We start from the raw sequence: 9923 nt of genomic DNA, 5'->3' as shown, positions 1-9923 counted from the left end.
TGCCTCAGCTATTTTCTATACCTGCTTGTCTGTACATACTACATTTTAACCTCCTGGAGGCCAGGTATTATGTCTTCATTATTTTATCCCCACAGCATGTTTGGAAACAAGCACTCTAAGATGTCAGTGAGATGAACAGAGCTGCATTAGATACTGGGAGCTCATTTCATAATCTTAAGTAATACCCACGTAGTTTTAAAGTTTGTCTTGTGTTTTGTTTTGTTGGCTTACTAACAGGGGGAATGGGAGCTAGGTATTTTTATTTTAGAGATAGGTATATGAGAGTAACAAGAGTATTCTACTTAAAGCCATTTGGAGTTGATGGCAGAAAAGAAGCCACAAGTCCAGCTTGCTGGCTCTCACATCAGTCTTTCCTTTTCTCCCTTTTGGATAGCGTTATTCCAGTCAAGGGACCAGGAACACTTGATACATTCTCTGTTCTTATTACTACCAGGCAGGAGCAAGGGCTCTAAAAAGAACGCCAGAGACCTTCCCTGACCTTTGCCCCAGCCAATCGATGAGAGCACTCAGCAGAGCTGGCACCTAGTAAGTCCTCAAGAAATCATAGTTGTTACCCTATTATTATTACTCAAGTATCTGGCCAAGTCCAAGTGCAGAATGAGAATCATGTGTGTTGAGTGCCCCAAAGTCCTCACTCACTGGTCCTCGTGGAAAGCTCAGGGCAGTAGTGCTTATTATTTTTTAAAATCAGGAAGACTTTTCAGAACTGAAGACAGCTATGAACCCCCTCCTCAAAAAGGTGTACATACATACCAATTTTGCATACCAGTTCAGGGACTCTGTGGCCTGGCTGAAGCTCACCATTCTTGACTCCTTAAGAAACTCTGGCCCACACTGGAGTGATCCTTTGCACTTAGACCTGACAGATCCATGCAAAATGCCAGCACTGAAGGGCACATGATTGTATGCACACTTACTGGCTATGTGGTCTTGGACAAATTACATATCCTCTCTGCTTCTCATTGTTTTTAAACATATAATAGGGATTTTACCCCTCTTTACCCACAGGATTTTTAAGGAGCTTAAAAATGAAACACTATTAGTCTTTTATTTTTTAATGTCTGGCACATTAAAGATGCTCAAAAAAGATTATTTCCATCTACCCAGGCAGAAAGGTCTAGAACTCTAGCACGCTGATTACTGGGCCAAGAGAATATGAACACTCTACCTGTTTGACCTGTCAGAATTCTAATCAAATAAGAGGACTTGTACCACATCCTGAAGGTCAAACCCTCAGGGTTTGTCAGCCTGGGGTGGAATGATCTGCTTTCAGAGGCTGGCTTCTCTTTTTACCGCAGGACAGAGAGGTGATTTGGCACATTTGAATTGCAATTGAATGTAAACAGAGCTCTTGTGACTCACTGGAGAATATAGCTGGGTGTCTGGTAGATACACGAATCCCATTTTTACATTACTCTGTGGTTCTGTTCTCCAATACCACACTCCAAACAAGGAAATTAAATTAAGCATTGCTTAAAATGCCTCAGACAATAATATAAGTTTGTATTAAATGAATTTAGTGTCATTTTCTTGTTTGGAGTGGAAGGTGGGAAAACACTGGAGTGGTGGAAAGAGTAAATAGCTAACTCGATTAATCCTATTGAAGGAGAGGATGGAGCCACACGAGCGACTTTTGTGTGTGTTTGGTTAATATTTTACTGAAAATTGCTATTAGCTCTAACTGATCCGAATCAAAATCCACTGTGTAATATTAGCCAACAACTTAATAGCTGAAGTATGGGACACAAGACTTGACATGATACCAGGCTATTTCAGTTCAGTTCAGTTCAGTTTAGTAGCTCAGTCCTGTCCGACTCTTTGCGACCCCATGAATCACAGCACGCCAGGCCTCCCTGTCCATCACCAACTCCCGGAGTTCACTCAGACTCATATCCATCGAGTCAGTGATGCCATCCAGCCATCTCATCCTCTGTCGTCCCCTTCTCCTCCTGCCTTCAATCTTTCTCAGCATCAGGGTCTATACATAATAATATCTTTGAGTTCTCCTGTACGAGAACTCTCTAACACCACAGTTCAAAAGCATCAATTCTTTGGTGCTCAGCTTTCTTCACAGTCCAACTCTCACATCCGTACATGATCACTGGAAAAACCATAGCCTTGACTAGATGGACCTTTGTTGGCAAAGTAATGTCTCTGCTTTTCAATATGCTATCTAGGTTGGTCGTAACTTTTCTTCCAAGGAGTAAGCATCTTTTAATTTCATGGCTGCAGTCACCATCTGCAGTGATTTTGGAGCCCAGAAAAATAAAGTCTGACACTGTTTCCACTGTTTCCCCATCTATTTCCCATGAAGAAATGGGACCAGATGCCATGATCTTCATTTTCTGAACATTGAGCTTTAAGCCAACTTTTTCTCTCCTCTTTCACCTTCATCAAGAGGCTTTTTAGTTCCTCTTCACTTTCTGCCATAAGGGTGGTGTCATCTGCATATCTGAGGTTATTGATATTTCTCCCGACAATCTTGATTCCAGCTTGTGCTTCTTCCAGCCCAGCGTTTCTCATGATGTACTCTGCATAGAAGTTAAATAAGCAGGGTGACAACATACAGCCTTGACGTACTCCTTTTCCTATTTGGAAACAGTCTGTTGTTCCATGTCCAGTTCTAACTGTTGCTTCCTGACCTGCATATACGTTTCTCAAGAGGCAGGTCAGGTGGTCTGGTATTCCCATCTCTTGAAGAATTTTCCAGTTTATTGTGATCCACACAGTCAAAGGCTTTGGCATAGTCAATAAAGCAGAAATAGATGTTTTTCTGGACCTCTCTTGCTTTTTCGATGAGTTGAACGGTTCTATGAAAGCCTGCAAGACCTTTTAGAACTAGCACCCAAAAAAGATATCCTTTTCATTATAGGGGACTGGAATGCAAAAGTAGGAAGTCAAGAAACACCTGGAGTAACAGGCAAATTTGGCCTTGGAATATGGAATGAAGCAGGGCAAAGACTAATAGAGTTTTGCCAAGAAAATGCACTGGTCATAGCAAACACCCTCTTCCAACAACACAAGAGAAGACTCTACGCATGGACATCACCAGATGGTCAACACTAAAATCAGATTGATTATGTTCTTTGCAGCCAAAGATGGAGAAGCTCTATACAGTCAACAAAAACAAGACCAGGAGCTGACTGTGGCTCAGATCATGAACTCCTTATTGCCAAATTCAGACTGAAATTGAAGAAAGTAGGGAAAACCACGGAGAAGGCAATGGCAACCCACTCTAGTACTCTTGCCTGGAAAATGCCATGGACGGAGGGGCCTGGTAGGCTGCAGTCCATAGGGTAGCTAGGAGTCGGACACGACTGTGCGACTTCACTTTCACTTTTCACTTTCATGCATTGGAGAAGGAAATGGCAACCCATTCCAGTGTTCTTGCCTGGAGAATCCCAGGGATGGGGGAGCCTGGTGGGCTGCCGTCTATGGGGTCGCACAGAGTCGGATACGACTGAAGCGACTTAGCAGCAGGGAAAACCACTAGACCATTCAGATATGACCTAAATCAAATCCCTTATGATAATACAGTGGAAGTGAGAAATAGATTTAAGGGCCTAGACCTGACAGATAGAGTGCCTCATGAACTATGGAATGAGGTTCATGACATTGTTCAGGAGACAGGGATCAAGACCATCCTCATGGAAAAGAAATGCAAAAAAGCAAAATGGCTGTCTGAGGAGGCCTTACAAATAGCTGTGAAAAGAAGAGAAGTGAAAAGCAAGGGAGAAAAGGAAAGATATAAACATCTGAATGCAGAGTTCCAAAGAATAGCAAGAAGAGATAAGAAAGCCTTCTTCAGCAATCAGTGCAAAGAAATAGAGGAAAACAACAGAATGGGAAAGACTAGAGATCTCTTTAAGAAAATTAGAGATACCAAGGGAACATTTCATGCAAAGATGGGCTCGATAAAGGACAGAAGTGGTATGGACTAACAGAAGCAGAAGATATTAAGAAGAGGTGGCAAGAATACACAGAAGAACTCTGTACAAAAAAGATCTTCATGACCCAGATAATCACGATGGTGTGATCACTCACCTAGAGCCAGACATCCTGGAATGTGAAGTCAAGTGGGCCTTAGAAAGCATCACTATGAACAAAGCTAGTGGAGGTGATGGAATTCCAGTTGAGCTATTTCAAATCCTAAAAGATGATGCTGTGAAAGTGCTGCACTCAATATGCCAGCAAATTTGGAAAACTCAGCCGTGGCCACAGGACTGGAAAAGGTCAGTTTTCATTCCAATCCCAAAGAAAGGCAATGCCAAAGAATGCTCAAACTACCACACAATTGCATTCATCTCACACCTATTTAGGGGAATGGAAAGAACAACAGAAAAATGAAGGGAGGTTGGGGTGGGGGTGGGGGTGCTGGGGCTTAGATTTAAAATCCAGTGAAGGGAAAATTCAAACCACATTGGGAGATGGGATGATTGAGGGAGAGGAAGTTCAGGGCGGGAGGTGGATGGAACCAGGGCCTGTTCTACTGGAAATCTGCTTTTCGTAATTCGCACAGGACTAGGAAAGCATCTGGAGATGTGGGATAGAGATCTCAAAGTGAAACCCAGCCCTTTCTCCCAAGAGCCACTTGTAACTGTCATCTTCCCCAGGATCCAGCAAAGCAAGAGAGACAGCGGGGAGAATCCCCATGCTACCCCATGAGCCTTTGGGCCCATTGTCATTGGGGAGGTCTATTTACCTGTAACCAGAAGAAGGAGGGCTGTTTTTCATTTCCTTTTGTAGGGACATGGTGGGGAAGGTTGAGAATAGGAGTCCAGTGGAGGATGTCCTGTCAAGCCCTTGACTTGGAGCTTGTGTCATCTTGTCTAGTCTTGGGCACTGGGTAGTGAGGCATAGTTGCTGGAGGTTAGAGGAAGACACTCTGAAGAGTCCAGCCAGGCCCAGAGCCTGCGACTCTCCCCTTCTTGAGTCAGTACAGCTGGGAAAACAGGGATGGAGCTCCTTTCTCCTCTGGTGTCCTATCTCAAGATACACAGGCTTCAGAATCTGGCAGCCTGCAGTCAGGATCCTGAATCTGCCACTTCACTGAGAGCAGAAATTTATGTGCAGGACATTTTGGAGAATTAAAAGTTTAGCACCTTACTTTCCAGAGCCAGGAAATGAAAAGTCCAACTTTACTGTTATTATTACCTCCAGAGATTCTCAAATTCCCACCCAAGAAATGTGCGCCTAGACCAAAGGAACTGACGGCAATTCAGTTTGTGTCTTGCATCTTCCAAAAAGAATTTCAGCTGACTTACAAGGTGAAAAATCACATCAAACAGGACAATTAAAGGTAGAAACAGAGGAAAGACCATCTGGGGAAGCAGGGAAGCAGGTCTTCCAAAAACTTTCTAAGAGGAGTTAATTAGTGCTGCAGAAGATTGATTTTGGCTTTCTGTCTCTAGGTAAATAAGGCAAGGAGGAAAATATGTTGAGTTATGTGGTGCCCTTCCTCACTAACTACACTCGTGCGTGTGCACACACACACATGCACATGTACACTTGACTAAAGAAAAGTTCTTTTCTCCAGGAGAAATTTATGATGTGGTTTCTTGGATAACAGGATAATGCTTTCTACTATGGCTTTAAATATTCAAAGAGGACTCTTACACTCACCTCTATCCTTGAGGGAAGGGAGTAGCAGCTGAGATAATGTAGTGCTAAATATTTTGCTTTCTCCTGATATTACTTAACAAAGTGAGAGATCTTGGAGGATCTAGAAAAATGGATAATGAACATGTCCTTTTGCTATTCTGCTAAAATTCTCTGCCTGGTATTGAATCACTCTCAGTTCATGACAGAAATCTCCAGTAAGTGTGAATCATGATGACATTTGAGGGTAGTAGTTGATCTGAGAGCTAAGTGATTTAGCCATTAGGTATGAGGGATTCCCAGGTGGCTTAGTGGTAAAGAATCTGCCTGCCCAGGCAGGAGATGCTGGACACGTGGGTTTGATCCCTGGGTTGGAAAGATCCCCTGGATTAGGAAATGGCGACCCACTCCAGTATTCTTGACTGGAAAATCCCATGGACAGAGGAGCCTGGAGGGCTACAGTCCATGGGGTCACAAAGAGTCAGACACGATGCAGCAGCAGCATGAGGGCATTAAAGAAACATACCACTGGCCCAGAAATGCCTCACGTGTTTAGCTGAATATATCAAGGATGTTAGCACATCAATATATGGTAATACGAGTAAAGAAAAATAGGAAGCAAAAGAGAAAAAACAAGCATAATTTTTCATCTTAACAAACTCAACAAATACCACCTATCATGAAGCAGTAGCCATCCCTGATAAAACTAAAAGGCAAAGCATCAAAATAGACCTAATCAACTAATTTAATAGTGGCCACTACATATAAATCAGTAAAAGTTGTTCATGGAGTTAGTCTAGTTAATCATTACCATGATCTTGACATGTAAGTATGAATTCTAGTCTTCTAGACAAATTTGGAAGTCTATAAACAGTCTTGCAGAAAATAATTTTTATTCATCCAATGAATAGTTGTTAGTGTCCAGCATGTGGTCCTGGTGCTGTATCAGTGAACAAAACAAGGATTTCTGCCCAGGAGTCACACTCTCAAAGGAGAGACAGACAATGATAATACACTTGATAAATAAATAAAATATGTAATACATTAGAAGTGATAAGTCTTGTGGGGAGAGAAAACAAGGATAAGAGTAGTTGGGGGCACAGGAGTAAGCAGACAGGGCAGAATATAGTTATAAACCGAATAGTCAAGGTAAACCTTCTTGAGAAGGTAACATCTGAGCAAAGACCTACCTAAGGAGACGAGAAAGGCTGAGCATGACTGTCAGATGAATTTGCTTTTCATAATATAGTTGAACTCAAATTCAACATGTTCGAATCTGTCCCCTGGTTTTCCTTTCCACCTCCTGCAGCAGGCACTCTACTGCTGTTTCCATCTCACTGAAAGGACTCTCAAGCCATCTGTGAGCCAGCAAGACCTGGAAGGCATTCCAGGCTAGCAATCAAGATACCATCAAGTAAGGGCTGGGACCCCAAATGCTGGCCCAACTCCCAGCTCTGCCATTTACTGGCTATGCCTTTGTTTTCTTATCTAGAAACTGGGGACAATACATTTATTGCCATAGGATTGTTATGTGCATTAAGTGAATCATGACCAGCAAAGTACTTAGAATAGTGCCAGGGATATAAAAATGTTCAGGAAAACACAGTTCTTCCCCTGGGATTCCCTGATGGTCCAGTGGTTAAGAATCTGCCTGCTAGTACTGGGGACATGGGTTGGATCCCTCGTCTGGGAACTAAGATCCCATGCCTCAGGGTAACTAATCCGTATGCCACAACTACTGAGCCTGTGCACCAAGAGCCCCTGTTCTGCAATAAGAGAAGGCACCTCAGTGAGAAGCCTGGGCACCGCAACTAGAGAGTCCCCTACCCACCGCAACTAGAGAAAGCCCGTGCACAGGAATGAATACCCAGCCCAGCCAAAAATAAATTAACTAATAGAAAAATAATTAAAAATTTTTAAATGACTCTCCCCAATTCCCTAAAAAATCTCCAAATTCTTGTCCATTTTACCTCTAAATATCCACCAAATGGGCTTCCCAGGTGGCGCTAGTGGTAAAGAAGTGAAAGTCACTCAGTCGTGTCTGACTCTTTGCCACCCCATGGGCTATACAGTCCATGGAATTCTCCAGGCCAGAATACCAGAGTGGGTAGCCTTTCCCTTCTCCAGCCCAGGGATCAAACCAAGGCCCACATTGCAGGCAAATCCTTTACCAGCTGAGCCACCAGTGTGGTAAAGAACCTACCTGCAAATGCAGGGAAATGTAAGAGACATGGGTTCAATCCCTGGGTAGGGAAGATGCCCTGGAGGAGGACATGGCAACCCACTCCAGTATTCTTGCCTGGAGAATCCCCATGGACAGAGGAGCCTGGCAGCCAGGCAGTCCACAGGGTCTCATAGAACTGGACACTACTGAAGCAACTTGGCACCCATGCACCAAATAATGCACCCAATTCTTTCCTTTCAACAACACCATCTTGTCCAAGCTACTATGATCTGCCCCTGACTTAAAAATCCTTCAATAGTTTCTGCTGCTCTTTGGATGAACTCAAATTCTGACATGGTCAACAGACGCTGCACGATGGGCCTGGCCGCTGCTACCTCATTTCACATGGTTCCTCTGGGCACCCACTGACATCCCCATTCCTCATCAGCTTCTCCCTCCTCCCCTAGAGCCTTTACTGCCAGTGCTCCCCACTGCTTTTTCACCTGGGTAAGGGCTGCTCATCCTTCAGGTCTCAGCTGAAGCCTCCCTTCCTCCAGGAAGCCTTCCCTGACTGCCTTGACTAAGTCAAATCCCTTCTATGTAGACCATCCTCAAACAGTGGCCTTCTCTTAGCCCTTGTCCAGAGCTGTTTACATGTTTCTCTACCCCAGCCCCCCACCCCCAATCTTACCAGGTCACAGACATCCTAAGCACCACGCTTACCTCTTTCCACTGCTGTTCCCACAGTGCTGGAGACGCTCTGCTGGTGTAAATGCTTCATAAACACTCCACTCACTGAATAAATTATAGAGCCCCCAAATAACTATATGTCACCAAGGAGGTTGGATTGTCCCCCAAGTGCCTAGTCCTCAACTAGGCACCATAAAGGTCGCCAGAGAAGCAAATGAGGCAAGTTTTGCTTTTAAGGAACTTGAGACTAGCTAGGGAAAAATAGTTGAACACTTACAAATGACTTGTTGGGCGGACAAATTAGGGCTGTACGAGAAATAATTCAGGGGTGAGGAGTTACAAAACCTTTGTAGTAATAACGTTAAGTAAGGCTTTATGGGGGAAGGGAGTTTTGAGACAGGTTTCAAAGGAAGTATGGCTGAAAGGAGAGAGGAGTCACATTCTTGTTTAATATTCTTATTTAGGGTTATTATTAAGTGCAATTCAGTTTGGGGCACCATCTCTGGAGCCACACTGCAGGATTTAAACCTGGCTTAGCCATTGCCAGCTGTGTGATTTTGGACAAGTTACTTACACTCTCTGTGTCTCAATTTCCTCATACAAAAAACAAAGAGAATACACAGACCCTACTTCAAAGGGATATTGTGAAGATTAAACCGGTCATGTGGAAAGTACTTAGAATCATACGTGGCATGAAGTAACACTGCATACATACTTGCTGCCATTTTCGTGACTGTTGTGCTACTATTGTTGGTAGGAGGAGTGGCCAGGATAGTGGCAAAGAAGTGCTAATTGAGTGTTGCAAATGGACTTTCTAGCTTCTGGCCAAGGATAATAGGTTTTACTGGAAAGATCATGAGCCGGGGAGAACAGAGTACTCAGTCTGCATTGGATCAACAATGATTTCAAACTGCACAGTCCCGTCACCAGCAGGTCCTTGAATATTCTTGGAATGATTTTTTTTTCCCCTTTATGATAACATACAATATTCCCAACGCTGAATTAAGTACTTTCATGCATGACTACACTAAAACCTCACAATGAAGTAGGTCCTATTACCATCTTTGCTTTTCAGATGAGATAGGAAAGTTAACTTACCCAAGGCCACACAGGCAGCAAGTGGCAGATCTAAGTTTGAAAGTGTGCATGTTGCAACCCTGTGGACTGCAGCCTGCCAGGCTCCTCTGTCCACAGGATTCTCTAGGCAAGAATACTGGAATGGGTAGCCATTACCAACAGTCTAATTCTAGAGCTCTTTCTGGGAGCTCAGGAAAGAAAGACTAAATGAGTGATATATCAATAAAAGATTTGAGTGTTATCAGTAGCAGGAATCAGAAATAGTCAAGGACAGGAAATACAAAGCTATTATCTTGGTTTAAAAAAAGTCCTAGAGGAGGCAAGATAATGAAGACAAAGAACTTACTTGGAAGCAAATATGGAAATACAGACA

Source organism: Bos mutus, chromosome 10, assembly GCF_027580195.1.
Source record: "Bos mutus isolate GX-2022 chromosome 10, NWIPB_WYAK_1.1, whole genome shotgun sequence".
NCBI classification, from domain to species: domain Eukaryota; kingdom Metazoa; phylum Chordata; class Mammalia; order Artiodactyla; family Bovidae; genus Bos; species Bos mutus.
The sequence above is the reverse complement of the archived record's forward strand: the minus strand, read 5'-3'. Positions refer to the sequence as shown.